General features: G+C 43.8%; 1 long non-coding RNA gene and 2 pseudogenes across 1 annotated transcript; 1 reads left to right on the forward strand and 2 right to left on the reverse strand.

Moving 5' to 3' along the window:
* The window catches only part of LOC138747195 (zinc finger protein 91-like), a 119,609-nt pseudogene that overhangs the window by 19,220 nt on the left and 76,775 nt on the right, over positions 1-23,614 (reverse strand).
* LOC138747226 (uncharacterized) lies at positions 2,005-10,281 on the reverse strand. Its single transcript, XR_011347380.1, has 2 exons — positions 8,994-10,281; positions 2,005-3,939 (listed from the first exon to the last, which is right to left on the reverse strand). It is a non-coding gene; the product is annotated as an uncharacterized lncRNA (long non-coding RNA).
* On the forward strand, positions 10,309-15,061 carry LOC138747114 (zinc finger protein 420-like; annotated as a pseudogene).

Below are 23,614 nucleotides of genomic sequence, written 5' to 3' on the forward strand. Positions count from 1 at the left end.
ACAAACAGGGTCCATGACGTCACCTCCTTCCTGATCTCACCAGTTCATTCAACCTCCTGCTCCCCACAAACAAGATCATCTCCCACTGTCACCGTGATCCCACTCTGAATCAATAGGGCTTCCCCACCTCCCCCATCTGCAAAATTCCCCTCCCACAAATTAGATCATCATCCACTGTCACCCTGACCCCACCCTGAATCAACAGGGCTTCCCCACCTTCCCAATCTCCAACATTCCCCTCCCCACAAACTAGATAATTTCCCACTCTCACCCTGATCCCACCCTGAATCAACAGGACTTCCCCACCTCCCCCATCTCCAGCATTCTGCATGGTTGTAGGTTGAAAATGAATGGGAATTAAAAACCTAGGGGTATAAGATAATTTGGAAGGACAGACAGGAAGATGTCGGAGGTGTTGATTCAGGGTGAAATCGGGGGAACAGTGGGAGATGATCTAGTTTGTGGGGAGGGGAATGTTGGAGATGGGGAAGCCCTGTTGATTCAGGGTGAGATCAGAATAACAGTGGGAGATGATCTAGTTTGTGGGAAGGGGCATGTTGGTGCTGGGTGAGGTGTGGAAGCCCTGTTGATTCAGGATGAGATCAGTGTGCCAGTGGGAGATTATCTACTTTGTGGGTAGACGAATGTTGGAGCCATCAAGGTAGAGATTAGAAATAATAAGAGTGCAAAACACTGGTGGGAGTCGTGCACAGATTATCAAATAATAGGTTTACAGGGGAGCAGGCACTGGCCCAGGCATTTTGCAAGGACATTGAGGCAGCTGTTGGGTCTGAAGATAGTGTCGCTCAGAAGGCGTTTCAGAAGTCAAGAATGAGGCCAAAATCTTCTCATTACAATTATTTTATTCAATATCCATCAAGGTCCAGGTCAGACAGGTTCATCTGTACCAGCCAGGCCAGCAAGTACAAAGGGGAAGTGACCCAGGAGATCTGATGCATTTTAGGTGAAAATGGCCAACTGGGGAGTATACAAACACACAGAGATCTGGAGTCTGCAAGGAAAACCCCATCGCAACAACAATCTGGACCCCAAATGTTGACATTTGGAAACTGGAGTAACCACCCTCTATATTCCGTCTCTGCAGTTTGCAACCAAATGGCACAAACATTGACATCCGATTTCTATTGGCCCCTTTTCCAAGTCTCTTTTTCCCCTCACCTGTCTCCTTTCCTTCAGCTCCCTACCCCCATCCCTGCCTTGCACTCTCCTGTATTGTGAAGGGTCATGGCTGTCACGTGACAGCACTGCCCACAACTTCTTCGGAAGACACACCACTTACCAATCAAGGTTTGGCACCAATCATTAGTGCACGCCTTTCCACTGGTCAACTTCAATTCTTTTGTACTTGCTCTTGGGCCATGATATCGGCCTAACCTTTCTGGCGACAAGCAATTGCCTGGGCTGGATTCTCCAGCCCTCCTGTATTTGGCCTTGGGCTGTTCTAATCAGAATAACCTTGCTGGCATTGAATTAATGACACTGTGAACAACCTGGGCTGGACCACCAAGGCCTACAAAGGGGGGAATGAGTACCACCTTCTGCCCAGTCCACAGTGGGGAGTGGGGGGAATGAGTAGCATCTTCTACCCTGTTGACAGATGGAGGGGGAGAATGAGAACCTCCTTCTGCCCTGTTCACAGAGGGGGAGGGTTTGACAACCAGCTTCTGCCCTGTCCACAGTGGGGATGGGGGTGGAGGGGGGAAAAATGAGAACCACCTTCTACCCTGACAACAGTGGGGGGGTGGGGGAATAAGAGAAACACCTCCGACCGACCCTGTCTACAGATGGAGGGGGAGAATGAGAATCTCCTTCTACCCTGTCCACAGTGGGGATGAGGGGAGGGGGAATGAGAACCACCTTCTACCTGACAACAGTGGGGGGTGGGGGAATAAGAGAAAAACCTCCAACCCTGTCTACAGATGGAGGGGGAGAATGAGAGCCTCTTTCTACCCTGTGTCAGAAATAAAACTTCTCACACATGAGTCTCTTTAAAACTGATGACACGACAAGCTTTATTTACAAGTCTGCAGAGTTGGACTCAACTGGCTTCTCACCAGTTAAGCCCCGATACATACAGTGCATTGATTTTTATACCCTTGTTGTTTGCCCTTCCCCTTCTTATTAATACTGTTTTAATTGGTTAGTATTGCAAAAGCATTCTAAGTACAACTGCATTTTTAATTATCATGTTCGTTACGTACGCTGCGAACTCTACATACACTAAATTCTGTTTCTCACCCTTCTTATCAATCTTTTGTCTCCTGCATGTCTCTCACTATGACCATGAAAAGATATGTTTAAAAAAAAACATATCCAGCTGAACTTTTTTGTCCTTGGCTGCTAGTAAGCTCCCTGTCCGTTCTGGCTTCCCTTTTTATGATTAATCATCACATTTTAACTTAAGCCATTTTAACCTAAATTCTCTATCTCTAACAATCCACCCCTTTCTCTCTTTAAAATGTGTGTATTATATATGTATATATATATATATATATATATATATAAATGGGGATTTTAACTCAGGGAAGAGAAACGTCTCATGATAAATTAATTTCGTGCTGAAGTAAAATTCTAACGGGATCTCCCAGTTCCCCTGGTTGCATAGCCTGTTGGACCATGGAAATCACCAGGCTGCGTAGACAGGGAATAATACAGGGCAAAACAAGTATTACCACATACCCAGAATAATCCATTTGGGGATACTCCATATCCCCGTTCCCAAACTCTTTTAAGAGTGGGGTTTGATTGGTATGGTCCTGTGATGGTGGAACTGGTACAATTCCAAAGCTGAATACTGCTATTAGACAGGGGTAGGCAATTAGTTTTAAAAACAGTGGATAAGAACCAAGTCAGCGGTTTAGGAAACCAAATGAAATTACCAGGCGAAATGCGAATCCATACAGCCTTGCAGGGACTTTTTCCTACTGGGTATTTGCTGGTTCGTGAGAGACAATAAAAACCAGAGGGGACGTTAGAGAGAGACCAAGTTTCTCTTGATCTCGTTCGGTTAGTTGTCCAAATTCGGGAAATCATGGTCAATGAATTGAGGGACTCCCCCCACCAAGGCCATTGCTCTGACATCCGTGGACCCCCGCAGACCCAACAATTGGTTACATTAAAAGTTCCTGCAATTCTAGTTGCAAGATCAACAAAAAGGTTATCTCCCCCAACTGCGTGACCGAAACTTTCATGGTTATTTGGATGGACTCGAACTAAGTCCGGCTGTCTTAAAGGGGCAGGCACTTTTGACTGTGGAGTGGAATTTCTTATTGGAACAGTACGCTGGTGAATGCAAAACCAGAGTCCATCAGGGCATGGTGGGCCTGAGTCACCCTTCCAACCGTTAAGAGGGAAAGGAGTGGTATTAGGAATCTGTATAAAATGACCCATATTATTTCCTTCTTTTTCCACACAAGGGGTATATAGATGTTGGGTGGTATTTTCTGCCCAGCATTTCTCAGGAACTGAGGTATGGGAAATAAAATTACCCTCCTTTCTTCCCCAAATGCGGTCCTGAAACAGGACCACTGTGTCTCTGCATTTCTTACATTTCACACCTGATAAAGACATAGGCAAACTAAGAAAAATCAAAGAACATAACAATAACATTGTGAATCAAGTCTTTCTGCGAAATCGCAAGGTAAGAGGTTTTTCTCCAGGAACAAAGTCCAATCTGAGTTCGTATCAGGGTCCTGAGGCGCCTCTACAGGTCCCTTAAATCTGGATGCGGTGTCCACCCCTTCTCTCTTGTTCGTGCTGCAGCCTCTGTAGTTAAGAGAACTTGGTATGGACCTTCCCACTGGGGCTGGAGTTTTTCAGTTTTCCAGGTCTTGATGAGAATCCAGTCTCCTGGTTCCACTTTGTGTAAAGAAAAGTCTAGAGGCGGTGTTTGTGCCAATAGTCCTCTCTTTCGTAAATCTGTAAGAGTGCGTGACAGTGCCTGTAAATAGTTCCTAACAAATATATCCCCTTCCCCCAAGGTGGGACACCCCTCAACTGTACTCCAGAAGGGAAGTCCAAACATCATTTCATAAGGGGACAACCCTACATCTTTTCGTGGGGCAGTACGAATTCTCAATAAAGCCAGGGGCAGACACTTTATCCAAGGCATTTTAGTTTCCACCATTAATTTTGTCAATTGCATTTTTAGGGTTCCATTCATACGTTCAACCCTCCCTGAGCTTTGTGGATGCCAAGGGGTATGCAATTTCCAAGAGACCTGTAATGCATTACAAATCAATTGCTGGATTTTTGAACAAAAATGAGGACCCCTGTCTGAGTCTATAGAATCCATTATACCATATCTGGGGATTATCTGCTCTAGGAGGAGGCGAGCTACTGTAGAGGCTGTAGCATTTACTGTTGGGAAGGTTTCCACCCATCGGGTAAAGTGATCTATTACCACCAACAGATACTTCCATCTTTGGACCTGAGGTAACTCTGTGAAGTCGATCTGGATACTTTGAAAAGGGCGTATGGCTAATGGTTGACCTCCCATGGTCCCTGTCCTTATTATCTTCTTATTAATTTTTGTGCATAGGTGACAGTTCTGCACCTCCTGTTGGGCCAAGGTGTAGATTCCCTTACACACATATTCTCAAAGCACTGTGTCACATAAGGCTTGGGTGCCCCAGTGGCTCTGATGATGCAGGTGTTTTAAAATATTGCGAGTTATTTCTTTATTTAGAACCATTCTTCCATCTGGTGTCTTCCATGTTCCATCAGGCAGCTGGCTTGCGCCCAGCTGAGCCATGTCCTTTTCTTCCTTAGCAGTGAAAATGGGAGCCTTCTTTATGCCTTGTCTTATTGGGATTAAGGTCAGCAAACGGACTTCTCATTGCATGGCTGCCCTTTTGGCTTCTTCATCAGCCAGTCTGTTTCCAATTGCTGTCGGGGTATCTCCCCTCTGATGACCTGGTATGTAGACCACTGCTATTTCCTGGGGTAATGTCAAGGCTTCTAAAGTCAGAGTAATCATCTGTTCGTGTGCCAATTCCTTTCCTCTTGATGTAATTAGACCACGCTCCTTCCAGATCTTACCAAAGGTATGCACTACCCCGTATGCGTATTTGGAATCAGTGTAAATCGTTCCAGTTTTCTCTGCCAGTATTCTGAGGGCTCTCTGCAAGACATATAGTTCACAGGATTGTGCTGACCAGCTTCCGGGTAGTCTCGTGGATTCTACTACTTTCCAAGTATTTCCTTCTATTATAGCATACCCACTTCTTCTCATTCCGTTAACACATCTGGCAGAGCCGTCAATGTAGAATTCATATCCTTCTCCCAGCGGAGTATCGCAAAGGTCTTCTCGGGTCTTGGTCTGAAGATCCGTCAACTCGACACAGTCGTGCTCCACCTCTCTCTCTGTTTCACTGCCGTATAAAAACTGAGCTGGGTTGCAGCTATTAATCTTTGCAAACTGTAAATCTTCTCCGACCATTAAAATGGTTTCATACTTTAATATGCGAGAATCAGTCAGCCATCGATGGGCAGTTTGTGTTAATAAAACACTCACAGAATGGGAGGTGTACACAGTCATCTTTCCTCCAAAAGTAAGTTTACGTGCTTCCTCTACCAACAGAGCAGCAGCCGCTACTCCCTGGATACATGTCGGCCATCCGCGAGACACTGGGTCCATCATTTTGGAAAGGAAAGCCACTGGGTGTCGCTGACCGCCTTTTTCCTGTGTTAAAACTCCCACAGCTGTTCCTTGGTTATGAGTGACAAATAGCTGGAAGGGCTGTTTTAAAGAGGGCAGAGTGAGTACCGGGGCTCGTGTCAGGCGATGCTTCAAGTCCTCAAACCATCCCTCCTCCTCCTGGGTCCATTTCAATGGATATTCATTTTCATTTGTCAGTTTTTCATACATAAACTTCACCAAAGCTGAGTAGTCCTCTATCCATAACCTACAGTAACCTAAGAGTCCCAGGAATTGTCTTATTTCCTTCTTATTACGGGGTAACGGCATTCTAGTGATTCCCGCAATCCGTTCAGGGGTAATCCGTTTCTGTCCTTTACTTATCTGGTGTCCCAGATATACCACAGTTCTCTCAACGAACTGTAACTTGTTCCTGGACACCCGTAGACCCTTTTTCCCCAGATAATTCAAGAGTCTAATTGTATCTCCCCTCATTTCTTGTTCCTTGGGTCCTGATAATAGTAAATCGTCCACATACTGCATTAGTTGGGAATCATCAGATTGTGGATAGTCCGCCAGGATTTGTTCTAGCATTTGTCCAAACAGGTTCGAAGATTCAGTGAACCCTTGGGGCAATACAGTCCACCGAAGCTGTCTCCGTCTACCTGTCCATGGATTTTCCCATTCAAACGCGAACATATCTCTACTTTCCTCTTCTAATGGACACGTCCAGAAGGCATCCTTCAAGTCGATAACACTAAACCACTCATGCTCTGGGGGAATCCGACTCATAATAGTATAGGGATTAGGCACCACTGGGTGGCGGGTCTGAACAATAGCATTCAAACTTCTTAGATCCTGAACTAGGCGATAGGATCCATCTGACTTTTTCACTGGGAGTATAGGGGTGTTATAAGGTGACATGCATTCTTCTAATAGTCCGTCTCATATTAGAGTCTCAATTACCAGCTGTAGCCCTTTTCTCCCTTCCAAAGAAATAGGATACTGACGTTTCCTTACCGGCTGATGACCTGGTATTAATGTGACATGTAAAGGTGGGATGTCCAGACCTCCTCGATTTTCCTCCTTATACCAGACTCTCTCGTCAATCTGCCGTTCATCCTCTTCCTTTAGAGCACAGAGGTGGACTCGCACTTCTCCGTCCACAGGGAGAGCACCCAAACCTAGGAGAGCCTGTAAGTCCCTTCCTAGGAGGTTAAATCCAGCCGACGGTAACAAGAGGTCTTGTACCCCTTCTCTTTCTTCCAGTTTCACTGTTACTTGGGGAATTATTGATACCATTCTGGCAGCCCCTTCTATCCCAGAAATTTTTAAATTACTTTTTACAGGTTCAGTCCCGATTGGCACAGTTATTACACTACTTCGTTCCGCTCCTGTGTCCACCATAAACACCACCTCTTCTCCCTTGGGACCAATTTTTAGTTTTACCAGGGGTTCCCTCTTATACTTGGTCCCCAACATTTGGAACCCCTGACCCCCCTAATCTTCTTCCATAAGTTCGAGGGCACGCAATTCCCTCTTGTATCGGGGGCATTCCCTCTTAAAGTGTCCTTCCTCATTGCAGTAATAGCACTTAACGAACCTCCGGGGTCTTCCCTCTCTTGGATATCTTGGATTGTTTAGAGGAAGGTTTTGTTTTCTTTCCCCTCTGGATTCGGCATTCATCTGTCGGATAGTCTGTACCATAACCTTTGTCGCCCTCTTTTGATCTTCTTCTTCTCTCTGCACATATACTTTTTGCGCCTTTTTTAACAGGTTGCTTAGGGGTTTTTCGCTCCAGTCCTCCTCCTTTTCTAGTTTCTTTCTAATGTCCTGCCATGATTTAGAAACAAATTCAATTCGAATAAGCTGTTCACCCATTGGTGTACTAGGGTCCACGCCTGCATACTGTTGGACATTCTTTCTCACCCTCTCCAAGAAATCAGTAGGGGACTCGTTTTTCCCCTGGTGGTTCCCAAATGCCTTGGTGAAATTGTGACCCTTTGGCACAGCCTCCCGTATCCCTTTAATTGTCCACTCTCTATATTGTCTCATACTTGCCAATCCCTCGGGTGTTCGTTTGTCCCACCTGGGTTCATTTAAGGGATATTTTTGTTCATGGGGTCTGGGGTCCCCAGGTTGTTCATATTCCCACATGAGGAGGGCAGCCCGTCGAATCATCTGCCTCTCCTGGGGTGAGAATAATGTTCCCATTATTGCCTGCATCTCTTCCCACGTATGTGTTTGGTCCCAGGAATTGGTCGAGCTGTTCGGCCAGTCCTATAGGATCTTCCAATAACTTTTTCATTTCTTTCTTAAATCCCCACACCTCTGTACTAGTTAGGGGAACATTCACATATCCCGTTCCCCCTCCCGGTCCTCCCATAGGAACTTCCCTCAGGGGATTTAGGCTTACTGAAAACTTTGATGGTCCTGGACCAGTCTGGGATCTTGTCCAGGGTCGGTTTACCGGTGGAAGTTTAGGGTCCGACTCCCTTAATTCATTCTTTTTTTCCCGGCCCCTTTCGGGGCAATCAGATTCATCACCTTTCCCCTCCGGTAATGAGCTTTCCTCGGGCGCAGTAGGCACCGGGGGAATATAAGGAGGGGGAAGGTTGTCCAGAGGTTCCCACTTCTTTTCTCCCGCTACCCTCAATTTAAAACATTTTGTTAAGGATCCTGGCCAGGGAACCCAACAAAATGCATATGCTGACTCTTCTTGATTCACCTTTGGTCTCGAATTTACATATATGTTTAATGCTTGTCTAACCCAATCCTCATCAGATCCAAATTTCGGCCACCAGACCGAGGAACCTTTAATAGGTTGTTTCGACCAAAGGAGACAATATTGAACCATCTTTTTCTTGTTTTTGTCTCGATATCTTTTACTATCCCAATTTTCAAACATTCTCCCCAAAGGGCTGTCAAGGGGAACTCCCAGGAATTGTCCTGAATTTTCAGACGAGCCCTTAGATTTTGATCCTCCCATTTTCCCACCTAGATCTGTTTATCGTTGCTGAGGACCCTCTCGTTCTGGACCCTACTCCCTTCTTCTCAGACGCCTCGTCGGAGGTACTGTCCCTCCTTCGGTTACCGCTGAGGTTTCCCTGGGGTCGACCCCTCTCTTCTCGGCACTTCGTCGGAGGTGCTGTCCCTCCTTCGGTTACCGCCGAGGTTTCCCTGGGGTCTATCCTAGAGTCCCACGACAGGGTCCTCACGCCACGACAAAAGCTCTATACCTGATCTATTACGTTAGGTTTTTTTTATCCAAACAGGTGTATCCCGTTACACCTGTTACCCAATCCCCACACCACAATCGTAAGTCGTCACTTACCGGTGTCTTCTCGGGGATTGAACCGTCACCCTTCTCCTCTCCGTTTTGTCGTGTCACCTTGTCCGGATACCACTCGCTCAAGCCGCCCGAAGCGATGAGCAAGGGACTAGGAGCCGCTGAACTCAGCGGGGTGCACCACCTCCGATGTCCCTCTTCTCGCCTCCCCTCACGGCTGGAGTGTAGATCCCGGACGAGCCCCCATTTGTCAGAAATAAAACTTCTCACACATGAGTCTCTTTAAAACTGATGACACGACAAGCTTTATTTACAAGTCTGCAGAGTTGGACTCAACTGGCTTCTCACCAGTTAAGCCCCGATACATACAGTGCATTGATTTTTATACCCTTGTTGTTTGCCCTTCCCCTTCTTATTAATACTGTTTTAATTGGTTAGTATTGCAAAAGCATTCTAAGTACAACTGCATTTTTAATTATCACGTTCATTACGTACGCTGCGAACTCTACATACACTAAATTCTGTTTCTCACCCTTCTTATCAATCTTTTGTCTCCTGCATGTCTCTCACTATGACCATGAAAAGATATGTTTAAAAAAAAACATATCCAGCTGAACTTTTTTGTCCTTGGCTGCTAGTAAGCTCCCTGTCCGTTCTGGCTTCCCTTTTTATGATTAATCATCACATTTTAACTTAAGCCATTTTAACCTAAATTCTCTATCTCTAACACCCTGTCCACAGTGGGGATGGGGTTGGGGGGGGGGGGGGGGAAGAATGAGAACCATCTTCTACCTGACAAGAGTGGGAGGTGGGGGAATAAGAGAAACACCTCCGACCCTGTCTACAGATGGAGGGGGAGAATGAGAACCTCCTTCTACCCTGTCCACAGTGGGGATGAGGGGAGGGGGAACGAGAACCACCTTCCACCCTGACAACAGTGGGGGGGTGGGGGAATAAGAGAAACACCTCCGACCGACTCTGTCTACAGATGGAGGGGGAGAATGAGAACCTCCTTCTACCCTGTCCACAGTGGGGATGGGGGGAATGAGAATGAGAACCACCTTCTACCTTGACAACAGTGGGGGGGGGGGGGAATAAAAGAAACACTTCCGACCCTGTCTACAGATGGAGGGGGAGAATGAGAACCTCTTACTACCCTGTCCACAGAGGGGATGGGGGGAGGGGGAATGAGAACCACCTTCTACCCTGTCCACAGTGGGGGGAAACCAACAATTAACCTGGAAGGATTGGTGACGCCCCGAGCGCTGCAGCTCCGATGATTAACAGCTCCCTCCACCTCCCTCCCAGACTGCCGCCGGCGGTCACGTGATGGCGTGCCACCTACCTGCGTTTCACGTCACAGCCGTTCCCTCAGCAACGGGCCTGTCCACGGACGAGTCCGCAGTGCGCGCGGTTGGAGGTGAGACTTGTTCCGTTGGATCCGGTTTTGCCGGAGGGTGAGGGCGGCCTTGGGGAGGAGGGCAGGGGGAGGGAGGAGTAAGGGGCATGGGGGGGAGAGGGGAGGGGAGACCCGCCTACTGCCGGTGTGGAGCGAGGGGGGGGGGGGGGGGTGCCATCAAGGAGAAGGGTCCCTGACAACGGGCAGCGAGTGTGTTCTCCTTTCCCCCCCCCCCCCCCCACTCCCTGGCCGCAGCCCCTGTCCCTCCCTCTTCCCCGCCTGCACGGGTTGGTGGGGGGGGGGGATGGTTGGAGCAGGAGTTGGACTGAGAGAGGGAGGGTGGGTAGAGACGGGGAGAGTAGAACAAGGGGGCAGGGAGGTATAGTGGAGAGAAGGAAAGGGAGGGTTGGGGGAATGGGGTGGGGGAGGGAGGAGGGGAGGGAGGAGGGGAGGGGGAGCAGATGGAGGGAGAGGGAGGGGGATTGGAGGAAGGAGGGCGACTTTGAGATGACTTATTCTAAGTTATTGATAGAACTTCTAACTGTATTTCCACTTTGGTAAATTTAGTGTGTTAAGTTGTTCATGTTTAGTCATAAATTTGAATTTTAATGCTAGTTGGACACAACAATCGTACCCAAAACAAAAACATTTTTTTCATTTATAGTTTTAGGGATCCAGCATGGTAACAGACCCTTCTGGCTCTCGAACCCGGCTGCCTGGCGCTGTGATACGGCTGGTCTAGTCTCTCCGCTCTGCTGGAGGAACTCAGCAGGTCGAGCACCATCGGTGGAAGAGGGAAAGAATCCCCAATGTTACGGGCCAGCGCCCTTTCAACGTTCCCTCTCCTCGCGTTGATACAAAATATTGCCTGATATTTTCCAAGGACGCACTGGGAAATAATCCTGGAATATTTATTCCTCAATCAACATGAAAACAATGACTGTCATCATTGACAGGATCTTTCTATGCATTGATTGACAGCTGTGTTTCCTCCATTGTAGCAGTTGCATTATGGGAGATTGATTTGGGAGACACTGGCCCGAGAACTGCTTTGTTTAAAGACAATCGCTCAACGCCTTTCATGGCAATGATCATTACTCAGAAATCTCTTTGCCCAAGAAAGTACCCCATCACCATGTGAAAGAAGAGAGGGTACAGGCACGCGTGAAGTGACGTCACGTGTATGTAAACGACCCCAAAGGCCCCGGCACTTGTTGGGGACTGCAGGAAATTCAGCACCGGGTGCCGGGTCTCTGGGAGTAGAGTCCCAGAACAGAGGGCTCTATGGTTCTGAGGCTTGCAACACCTGGCAAGAGGATGATTTTTCCCAGATTCCAGCCAAGTCCCAGCCTCAATGTTGATTTAATCCACTGTCCAGCTCTCCAAGACCCTCCATCAGTCTAAGCACGCACTGTGTACTGCATTGATTTATCCCCTGGTCACAACCTCTCGGCTCCACAGCAATGAACCCATTTCAGTGCTCCGTCTGCGAGAAGAACTTTAAGTTGTTGAGTGAGTTAACGAAACATCAGCGGGTCCACACCGGGGAAAAACCATTCACCTGTCACAAGTGCAGGAAGGGCTTCACTCGGTTCTCCAACCTGCAAACCCACCAGCGGCTCCACACTGGGGAGAGGCCATTTGTCTGCTCTGAGTGCGGGAAGGGCTTCACTCGGTTCTCCAACCTACAGACCCACCAGCGGCTCCACACCGGGGAGAGGCCATTTGTCTGCACTGAGTGTGGTAAGGGCTTCACTCAGTCCTACACCCTGCAGGCCCATCAATGGGTCCACACTGGGGAAAAGCCATTCATCTGCCATGAGTGTGGAAAGGGCTTCACCCGGAGATCCCACCTGCAAACCCACCAGCGGCTCCACACTGGGGAGAGGCCATTTGTCTGCTCTGAATGCGGGAAGGACTTCACTCGGATTTCCAACCTACAGACCCACCAGCGGCTCCACAGTGGGGAAAGGCCATTTGTCTGCACTGAGTGCGGTAAGGGCTTCACTCAGTCCTACACCCTGCAGTCCCATCAACGGGTCCACACTGGGGAAAAGCCATTCACCTGCCATGAGTGTGGGAAGGGCTTCACCCGGAGATCCCACCTGCAAACCCACCAGCGGCTCCACACTGGGGAGAGGCCGTTTGTCTGCTCTGAGTGCGGGAAGGGCTTCACTCAGTTCTCCAACTTACAGACCCACCAGCGGCTCCACACCGGGGAGAGGCCATTTGTCTGCCCCGAGTGCGGTAAGGGCTTCACTCAGTGCTACACCCTGCAGTCCCATCAACGGGTCCACACTGGGGAAAAGCCATTCACCTGCCATGAGTGTGGGAAGGGCTTCACCCGGACCTCTCACCTGCAAACCCACCAGCGGCTCCACACTGGGGAGAGGCCATTTGTCTGCTCTGAGTGCGGGAAGGGCTTCACTCATTCCTCCAACCTACAGAACCACCAGCGGCTCCACACCGGGGAGAGGCCGTTCGTCTGCCCCGAGTGCGGCAGGAGCTTCAGTCAATCCTCCAACCTGGTGATCCACCAGCGGGTCCACACTGGGGAGAGGCCATTCATTTGCCCTGAGTGCGGGAAGCGTTTCACTGCGTCGTACAATCTGAGGAACCACCGGCGAATTCACACTGAGGGGAGGCCCTTCACCTGCTCAGCATGCGGGAAGAGCTTTACCAAGTCCTGCGACCTGATGGCCCACCAGCGTGTCCACTCTAGGAAGAGGCCGTTTGTCTGCCTTGAGTGCGGAAAGGGTTTCACCCAGTCCTATGAGCTGCTGTCCCACCAGTTGGTCCACACCGGTGAAAGGCCGTTTGTTTGCCTCGAGTGCGGAAAGGGGTTTGCCCGGTCCTCCAGCCTGCTGAGGCACCAGCGGACCCACACTGGGGAGAGGCTATTCATCTGTCCCAGGTGTGGAAAGGGGTTCACCCTGTCCTCACACCTGCAGACCCACCAACAAGTCCACTCTGGAGAGAGGCCATTTGTCACCTTGAGTGCAGAAAGGGCTATAACCGGTCCTCCTGCCTGCTGACCTACCAACAGGTCCATACTGGGAAGAGGCTGTTCATCTGTTCTGAGTCCGGGAAATCAAAAGGCCTGGTGAAACACCAGCGAGTTCACATAAAGTTTGCAATGTGGAATATTTAAACCACTCGTTCAAACAGCAGGAGGGACTGGAGTCTTGTTGTTATTGAGGCAACAAATCAAAACAGGTCATGGTATTGTTGTCAATTTGCAATTTGTTTTCAGGTTCAAGTTTGTTGTCACATTTACAAAGGTGAGGAAGTTTGTTTTGGAGCAGTTTAGCTGGACATCCCGTACATAGTCCAGCAAATAAGTCACAGTGCAGGGACAGACCAGTTGGTACAAGGCAAAAGCAGCATTATTCTACTAGTATGAGGATCATTCAAGAGTCTGATAACAGGGGAAGGAACAATCTGTGAATCTGGTGGGTGTGAGCTCACACTGGTGAATCTTCTCCATGGGGAGGGGGTAAAGGGAGTGTGTCTGGGGAGGGGTGAGCCTTTTAGTATGTTGGTTGATTTTCCAAGTCAGCGGGAAGTGGAGGTGGAGATGGATTCTCTCCCTCAATGTTAGTGACTCCGATTAAATGCTTTAAAAAAAAAATTAACAATACAGCACGGTTGAAACCTGTCCTGCCCAATTAACCTACCAATCACAGATTCCTTTCAGGCAGGACTAGATTCAAACCTGGGTTGTTAGTGTTTCACTAACCATGTCACCAATTACAGGAATTGAATTTCATGTCCTGGATCTGTACCAAATGAAGCAGCTGTTTGAAAACTGCGTCTCATCCCCTTGTATCTCTGTTATACACTCAATGTAGATACTAAGACAATGCCATTCAGACCATCTGGGGCTACACTGGAAGCATCCTGGTATCTCCCCTCCTGTCCCTGTTTCTGCTCCATACTAGCCCCCAACCACCTCAACCTGCTGCGATACTTTTCAGTTTCTTTCTCCTCTCTGTTCACTGAGCTTCCACTTCTAGACACCTGCACTGTTCACCTCAAGGCAAGAAACAGGAGCAGGAGTTGAATATTGGGCCTGTCGAACCTGCTCTGCCATTCAAATAAGATCATTGCTGATTTGGCCATGAACTCAGCTCCTCTTACCCTCCCATTCCCCACAACCCTTAATTCCCCAACCATTAAAAATCTATCCATACATGTCGTAAAAACTCAAGGCAACCTCCACTGCTTAATTGAGCAGAGAATTCCACAGATTCACCACTCTGCAAGAAGCCAATTTCTGGTTTCACCTAGTTGGTGAGACACAAATGTGCTGGAGAAACTCTCCAGGTCATCCAGCATCATAGGAAGTAAAGGGTTTGGCAGCCCACTATCCAGCAAGAATCCTGGCACACAAGATGGTGTCCCAAAGTGGCAATTCTGCAAAGGCCATGTCAGCTAAATGGGCTATCTTCATGGGCTGCAATCCATACAGCTGGAAACAGTGAGCACCGGCAAGAATGCCGGCCTATCCGCAGTCGGTAAGCCAGTGACGTCATTTCCGTGAGAAGCAGTGTGACAACCAGTGAATGTTTGGACAGCGAAACAAAGAACCTTCCTGTCATATACATATTGTATATATATGTGTGATTAGAATTAGAAGGGGATTAAGTTAATAGTAATAAGTTAGATTGATATTATGTTTAAAGAAAATTAAAAGCAACTTTTGTTAAAATCACCATTGTCTTGGTGAATTTCTATGGCTGCTGGGTTTTGGAGTCCTCTGGCCTTGTAACAGTAAGGTCTCTCTTTTTGCAGATCTCTTATTTTCATTTCAGATCCAGTTGCCTCCCTCTCCATATGATGTCATAACTTTCACAATTGGTTGGGGGGGGGAGGGCGTAGCAAGATGGCGTAAAGTCTAGACGTGTAATCTCGACCTCTCTGGCCAGACTTTTAAGAATCAATTTTTTACTTTTTATTTTTAAGTTTAAACTTTTTTAAAACTTAGTTTAAAGTATCAAGGAACTGTTATAGCCATTAATGGTAAAAAGATTAAACTTCAAGTGCAGAAGAAATTACATTTTCAGAGTGTTGAAGATTTAAAGCCTAAAAAACCTGCTACAGCTTCAGATTAATTGCCTGTGGGAGCTGGAAAAAAAAATGACTACTACTCACCAGGAGAAGGATATCGCTGGAATTACTCATTCTCAGGAGGAAGGTGTGTGTTCCCAAGAAGTGGATTCTGATTCTAGCAGCCTGCCAACTGTAACAGAGAGAGCTTGTAGGAAAATGCCTCCATTGTTTAAAACCACTCAGACAGTACTCCAACCTGAAGACCTTAAACTTGTCTGTGAGTTCTTCAAACAACTGCGATCTGTGGGGGGAGATCAGCATCAACCTCCCGAGGAGGTTGGGGTGCCATTGCTGGGAGTTCAAACTCACAGTAAATCTGTTAAAAAATCTGTTGGAATGCCTGCTGTTGAGCTGCAGCAGGAGCTACAGTTATCTGGTTCTGACACTACGTTAAAGAAAACAGGGTTGAGTCTGAATTACAACTTAACCTGTTAAATACTGTTACTCAGCCGATTATGCAAGAGTTAGCTCAAATGAAAGAGAGTATGAGGTCAGAATTCACTACGGTTAATGCACATGTGGAAGTATTTTCTGAAGATTAAAAAAAAAATTCAGTCTGCTTTTTTTGGAATGTAAACAGCAAGTGGCCTCTAATACAGAAAAAGTGATGGAGGTGGAAAAATCCGTTAAAGAATTGCGAGAACGTGAGAAGGAGTTAGAGAGGAAAATAGATTATTTGGAGAATCAAAGTAGAAGGAACAATGTGAAGATTGTTGGTTTTCCAGAAGGTATGGAAGAACAAGATCCTCTTCGTTTTTTTACAGAATGGATCCCACAGATATTGGGGCAGGAATTTTTCTCTGGAAGCTTGGTCCTGGAAAGAGCTCATAGAGCTTTAAGAAGAAGGCCTCTGCCTGATCAATCACCGAGACCCGTGATAATTCAATGTTTGAATTATTTGGACAGAGAAACAATACTTCATTTAGCAGAGCAAAATGCGAGACAACGACAAGCTCCGTTAATGATTCAGAATAGTAGTTTTTTTTAAACCTGATTTGAGTCAAGAGGTTATTCAGCGTCGGCGTCGATTTAATTCAGTTAAAGAAGTTTTGTGGCGTAAAGGCTATAAGTCTACTTTTCGCTATCTGGCAATGTTGAAGGTGTTTTGTGGAGACTTTCAATCTTGGTTTTTTGAGAATGAGCGTGAAGCAATGATTTTTGCTGATTCGTTGCCAGATGTACGAGACAAAGACATAGTCCACCATTGTCTCCTAAAGAAAAATCTGGTTGTTCTGGAAATGGAAGAAATGAGAATGGAAAGAGTCTAGCTCCTCCTGAAATGGGGTTGCTAAGTGTGGAATCTCTTGGATGAATAGAAGAACTTTCTTATTCTTACTTTATTTTAATGTTATTATGATATTTTGTTGTTAGTCTTTGTTTGGCTGGGGAGGGAGAGATTTGCTCTATGTTCTATTAGTCATCAGCCACTGGTGGGTGATCCACACCCAATATTGGTTTAGGAATTACTACCTTGTGGTAGTTTTTTTTGGTTGTTTTTTTTTACTTTATCTTTTTTTTTCTTTTTTCTTTTATTTAGTCTTTAATTTGTGGTTTCTTTTTCTCCTATTAGAGGGCCTATTTACATTGTTTTGAGTTTTTATATATACTTATTATTAATTCTTAGTAATATTAGTAGATATGTCAAAGTTGAGGTTTGCTATTTTTAATGTTCGAGGTTTAAATACATCAATTTTTGTTTAGATGGAATGTAAATTTGTTATAGCAATATAATGTGCCTATATTAAAACATTTAATGAAGTTATGGCTCTCCTTAGGAGAGTTGGCTGAAAGGGGGGGGGGGGTTCTTTTTCTCTTTTTTTTTCTTTTTTCTTTTATATATAAATATAAATTTATATATATATATATAAAATATTCATGTTTAACTTTATTGTTATTTATGTTACTTATTATCTGTATTTTGAATGAATAAAGTTTAAAAAAAAAGAAAAAATAACTCACAATTCAGCCCATTTTCAGGATACAAATTGAACTTGCTTAAAAGTGAACTTCCACTGAATTCTCCTGCATGGTTCTCCTTTTAAGATTGTTAAAAGTCACTTTACTTATCTCAGTATTACAATTACAAAGAATAGTAAACATCTTTTTAAGGAGAATTATCTTGCTACGCTTATACAAGTGAAACATTCCCTGACCCAATGGTCACTTTTGTCTACAACTCTAGTTGGCTGTATCAATACTATTAAAATGATCATCTTACCTAAATTTCTATATTTTTTCATAAATTTTTGTTCTTAAATTGTTTTTTGATGCACTTGACCTGACTATATCATCTTACATAGGGAAGGGTAAACATCCTTACCTAAATAATGTTCTTCTACAGAGATCAAAGAGAGATGGTGGAATGGCTCTGTTTAATTTTGGATTTTACTATTGGGCTGTCAATTTACGGTCTCTTATGCTTTGGTCCTTTTTTCCAATGTCATTCTGACCGCCCATTATAGGGATCAATGGAGCTGAAATTCCCCTAAAGTTTTTCTAATTTAGAACCTCTCAGCTCTTCCATTTTAAATAAAGTTAATAGATAATCCTAATGTGATAATTTTGGCACAGTTTTGCATTTCATAATTTCTCTCTTTCAAGCCCTAATGAATCCAATCACTTTTTTAAATAGTTTAAAGGATCTGCTTATTGATGGATATTGTTCATCATTTGGTTAAATTTAATCTTTTATTCGATATTTGCAATTCTGACATTTTCTTGAATCACAACTATCTGATTTTCCAAGAGAGTCTGAATCAAGTTTTGTCGATGAGTTACAGCTGTATTTCCAATGAAGCTACAACCCAATCCAGTAACTGCTCTTTTTGGGGTTAATGAACCAGACCAAGATAGTTTATCTGAACCCGCACAATGAATTGTGGCCTTCTTTACACTGTTGGCTAGAAAAGCCATCGTTTTTTTTTAAAATTATTTAATATAAAACCACTCACAATATTTCAAACTTAATACATGTGGTATTTTATTAAAAAAAGTTTAAAAAAATGAAAGAAAGAAAAACCTATAATTCCCCCTCAACCCCCACAAACTAAGAAAAAGAGCGACAAGTAAATCACAAAGGTACTTCACTTTCTGATACTTTTACACATAAATATTGGGTATGTTTGAGAGTCATTTAAATTTTAATACTGTGACAGAGTATATAGATATGTTTTTGGGAGATAAATTGGGAAAGGTTTGTTAGAGTAGATCACATGCAAACACTTTAAAACAGATCTTATTTAAAATACTGGAGCTCTGCCCCATGGTAGATGTATCGGCTCAAGAGACTTCACTAATGGATTGTTGTTTGCAAAAGGCAACAGATAAAAGAACTTGTCAGAGCTGCTGCTGTCTGGAAGAGAACTTGCTTTTCTGAGAGGGCAAGCAGAGAGTGAGAGACACACACATACACACAGATCACTTGTACAGTGTTACAGCCAGCAGACAGCAGCTGAGACTGGAACAGGACAAGCTTTTGGAAAGCCCCATTTTGTTTTTTTTTAAACTTTATTTAAAATTTTATAACATGAATAACATATAGGATTACATTTAAAAAAATTAAGAATAAAATAATAAAAATTACAATACAGTATCCGTAATCTAAATAAACTATACCCTCCCCAATAATTATTACACATTAATAACCCAACTCAAATTAGTCCAACCCCCCCCTTCCCCCCAAAAATAAAGAGTGAATCAAGTTAATAATATGTGAGAAAAAAAACCCACTTACAAAAAAAACAACAAAAACATAACCGATTAAAATACTAACAAAAAGAAAAGTAATTAATACTAAAATATCAGACTTAAAAAAACATATTTAAATCAAACTTAAATACATATATTTCACAAACGGGGTTAATTAATATAAAAAATTAGTAAAGTTAGTAACATTATCAAAACTTCTTAAACAATAATCAATTCTTAAAAAAAATTGTAGCATGAAAAAAAATTGAAAAAAAACTTTCTCTATAGAGATAAACATTCACCAAATATCAACTAACTTCACATCTATAATCATATTAGTCACATAAACCACCATCTTAAAACAAAATTCAAACCTCATTAAGCATTGTACAATTCAATTTTAGTACTCTTCCACCATTTTTCCCTTTTACTCTTGAATAGTTATCCAATAAAAGCTCCAATACCACATTTAAATATCCCCAATCATTACATTAAAATTCAGATATCCAAATAATAAAAACACATCTACCACAAAATCTATATCTTCAACAAATGGAGCATAAACCACAAACAAAATTCAAGCCTCATTAAGAATTGTACAATTCAATTTATAACTTTCACCATTATTCCCTTCGTTCTATAACTAAAATAGCAAAATAATATACACCAGAATTTCCACTCCTTTCACCTTAAAGTTAAAGAAAAAATATAAAAACTTATCCATCCCATTCACATTTAAATTTCAAATATTCCTTATCTACTGAATAAACTTGACAAAAAAAACCACATCAATTTTTAGTTTTTTAAACAATCAAATACTTATGCTTTTTTTTATATTTAAACAAATAAAAAACCCTTCACTCTTTAATCTAATACAAAAAAAAGGAAAAAAGAAAACGGGTAGGAGGTTAAAAATACCCCCTCCCGTCTAAACCGCGCAGTGCGGTAACTCCCAAAAAGAAATGGATGTGAGATAACTCATACGTAGCAGATGACTTTCAGGAAATAGTGCCTATCCAGTTCTCTCCCCCAACTCTCACTTCATCTTAAACTAACATCATCATTATTTAATATTCCTTTTTTTTAAAAAAGGACATTAGAAAAAATAAGGACAACTCTTTTTTTAATCAACTCCAACTACCGAGTCACCATTACAACCATTCCTTCTTGGAGCACGGCTCTTTTCTTCCATCTCTTGTCTCCTTAGAGATCGCGGCAGACTATGTCTCTTGAAACTGAGTAATTGGCAGCTCTTGAGCAAATGCTATAGCTTCCTTTGAAGAATCAAAGAACTTTGGTTGGCAACCATCTTGGAAAACCTTCAAAACAGCTGGATATCTAAAGGTTGCCTTGTAACCTTTCTTCCACAACAACTCTTTAGCAGGATTGAATTCCCGTCGTTGGAACATAACTTCTTGACTCAAATCCGCATAAAAGAAAACTCGATTATTTTGAATCATCAAGGGTGATTTTCTCTGTTGTGCATTTCTAATAGCCACTCGTAAAATTATTTCTCTGTCGTAATAATTCAAGCAACGTACCAAAACAGGTCTTGGACTTTGACCTGAAATAGGTCTTCTACGCAAAGCTCTATGAGCACGTTCCAGTATTATACCTTCTGGGAAATATTCTTGACCCAGCACCTGTGGAATCCATTCAGTAAAAAATTTTCTTGGGTCTGGTCCCTCCATACCTTCCGGCAAACCAATAATCTTTATATTGTTCGGTCTGGATTGGTTTTCCAAATAATCAATCTTTTTCACCAAATTTTTATTTTGAGTTTGTAAGTCTTCGACCCTTTTGGTCACATCAAAAACTTGATCCCGTATTTCATCTATATCTTCTTCACACGAATTAAATTTATCTCTCACTTCAAGCTTAAAAGCTTCAAACTCAGCCATCTGTTGAGAATGTATTTTCACCAGAGTATTAAACCTAGTACCAAGTTCAGTCATAATCTTGGATAATCCCTGCATTGTATAAGATAATTTAGATTCAAGATTCACAAATCGTTCATTCATAACATTGCCGTCAGATGCTACTGCACATGTACGAACCTGAATAACTCTTTGTTCTAAAGGCTGTTTGGCGCCCTCTTTAGGGGGCTCTACCGATGTAACATTAATCTCTACATCCGAAAGCTGTATCTCTCTCCTGGGATCCATTTCAGGCTGAGTCTCGATGTTTTTCCTGTAGGTAGGCTCCAAAACTTGAACTTTTAGAAAATGTAGTTTTTTGATGATCTGTTGTCATTTTTTTTTGCTCTTTTTCACCAATTGTACCGTCAGAAGTTAAATTAACAGCACTGAAGTTATCTAAACTTTTAAAGAATTTTAACGGGCATTTCTAGACAAAACAATAAGATAGAGTCAGGAGAGGACTGGAAGGCACGTCTGATCCTTATGCCATCTTGCCACGCCCCCGAAAGCCCCATTTTGTAAGATGGTCTGGTCAAAGCCCTTGTTCATGCAAGAGGAGAGGACAGGCTGTCCAATGTTTCACTTGGAATAAGGGAAACAAAAAGGAATTCTGTGATGACCTGAAAAAAAGACGTTATCATCTGAAGAACTGTTACAAGATCAAACCAGCAACCACAAAGAAGGCATATCACACAGGGGTAAAGATGAACAATTACTTTATTCACAAAAATTACGCCTTCAAATTTTAATTCAAAATCCCCCTTTTATAACAATGTCCACTGGTTACTATGCAAATTTCTATAACAGTTTAAGAAATTGTTATTTTTTTACTTATAAATTCCCCAGCCTAAATATAATGTATGCAATTAAAGTCTAAGATATTTCCAACCAGCCCACAGAAAACTTAGACAAAAAAAACACACAAGACTCACAAAAACTTCGATCTCAACTGAAGCAAAGATCATAAGCAAAATTCAGTTGGTTTGGTAAACTGAATCAAAAGATCTTTGAGAGAGAGCACAAAATTCAAAGTTGTCTTGTGTTGCTTGCAGAGAGAGGAACCACTGGCTTGGTCCGGATCCTTCTGGCTGCCTTCGGAATGTTCATCCTTTTTGAAATCCCAACATTCTAAACTGTCCTCAAGACCATGACTCATGCTCACAACCTTCTTAACAACTCCACAGCACCCCCAGTGGTGGTTTATTTTCCAAGTCCAGAAATTTTTAGATCATTTTCTGCACATGCTCAGTTCGTCTCCTACTCTCTTAGCAGTCCACCTTCACCTTGGCTCTCTAAGGCAAACTGTCACTTTTTAACATAAAACCAAACAACACAGAACTCTGTAACACCTCCCCTGCTAAAAGAATTGTCCACAAGAACAAATTTTTAACAATTAATGGAAATATTACATAAATAAAATAAAATAAACACAATGTTTTTATAATAAGTATGTGATTAGATTCATATCTACCCAAATTAACATCTTGACAATCTGCTATTACTTTATCCGTCCTCTTTATGTGTGTAATAATTAAATCATACTCTTGTAATAGTAAGCTCCAATTCAATAACCGTCTTCTTATTTTTCATTTTAGACAGAAAAACTTATGGATTATGATGAGTATATGTTATTAATGGTTTTTGAGCAATACAAATATAAGATGCATAGGTTATCCGTTGGACTCACAATGTATGTACAAAGGTGGAACACGACGTTTTGCACGCGAGCTGCAGTGCTTCGTCAGGTGATTCGAGTCAAAGTTGGGTGCCGCATTATATGTGGTCTGGTCCGGAGCCAGCGGACCATCTGAGCTTGCAGGTCAGCCATGATTGGCCGAGGCGTAGTGGTCACCTGTGCAGAACTCGCGCCGATTAGCTGCCTGATGACCCGCGCTCTATTGCTCTGTTTGGCGGTTCTTGTGGACGAGTTGTGATTGGTCATGCCGGTGCGGTTATCAGTGCGAGACACATCCAAATTGACCGCATCGCTAAGCAGCGCCTCGTTGTGCTGATTGGACGCTGGTGCAGCAGTGTTCCTTTGTCTGTCTGGGCTGGTGCAGTCTGCTAAGATGTCTGATGGTCTTGATCCAAAAATCAGGCAATTCAATCCTGTTGTCCCTATTGATGTTATGCGGGTGGAGCCGAATGGCTATGGCTTTTTTGACGCGTCAGGTGTACCAATGTTTTTCTTGTGACAAACATCTGACACCATCCCAATTGGGTTGATGCTGTTCCTTCCATGCATGCTCTAACACTGCCGATCCATCAATCTGTCGTAGCCTAACGTCCCTCTGATGTTCCAAGATACGCTCCGTTATCGGGCAGGCTGTTTCACCTATATATTCCTTGTTGCAGTCCGTGCAAGGAATGCTGTTTATAGCGCCATCCTTCCTGTGTTGGGGGACCTGGTCTTTGGGGTGGACTAGCTGCTTCCTCAATGTGGTGTCAGATCAGAATATCGTTCTGCACTGGTGACCGCTACGCCTCGGCCAATCACAGTTGACCTGCAAGCTCAGATGCTCCACGGGCTCCGACCAGACCACATATAA

This window comes from Narcine bancroftii, chromosome 1 (genome assembly GCF_036971445.1).
Source record: "Narcine bancroftii isolate sNarBan1 chromosome 1, sNarBan1.hap1, whole genome shotgun sequence".
In the NCBI taxonomy this organism is placed as follows: domain Eukaryota; kingdom Metazoa; phylum Chordata; class Chondrichthyes; order Torpediniformes; family Narcinidae; genus Narcine; species Narcine bancroftii.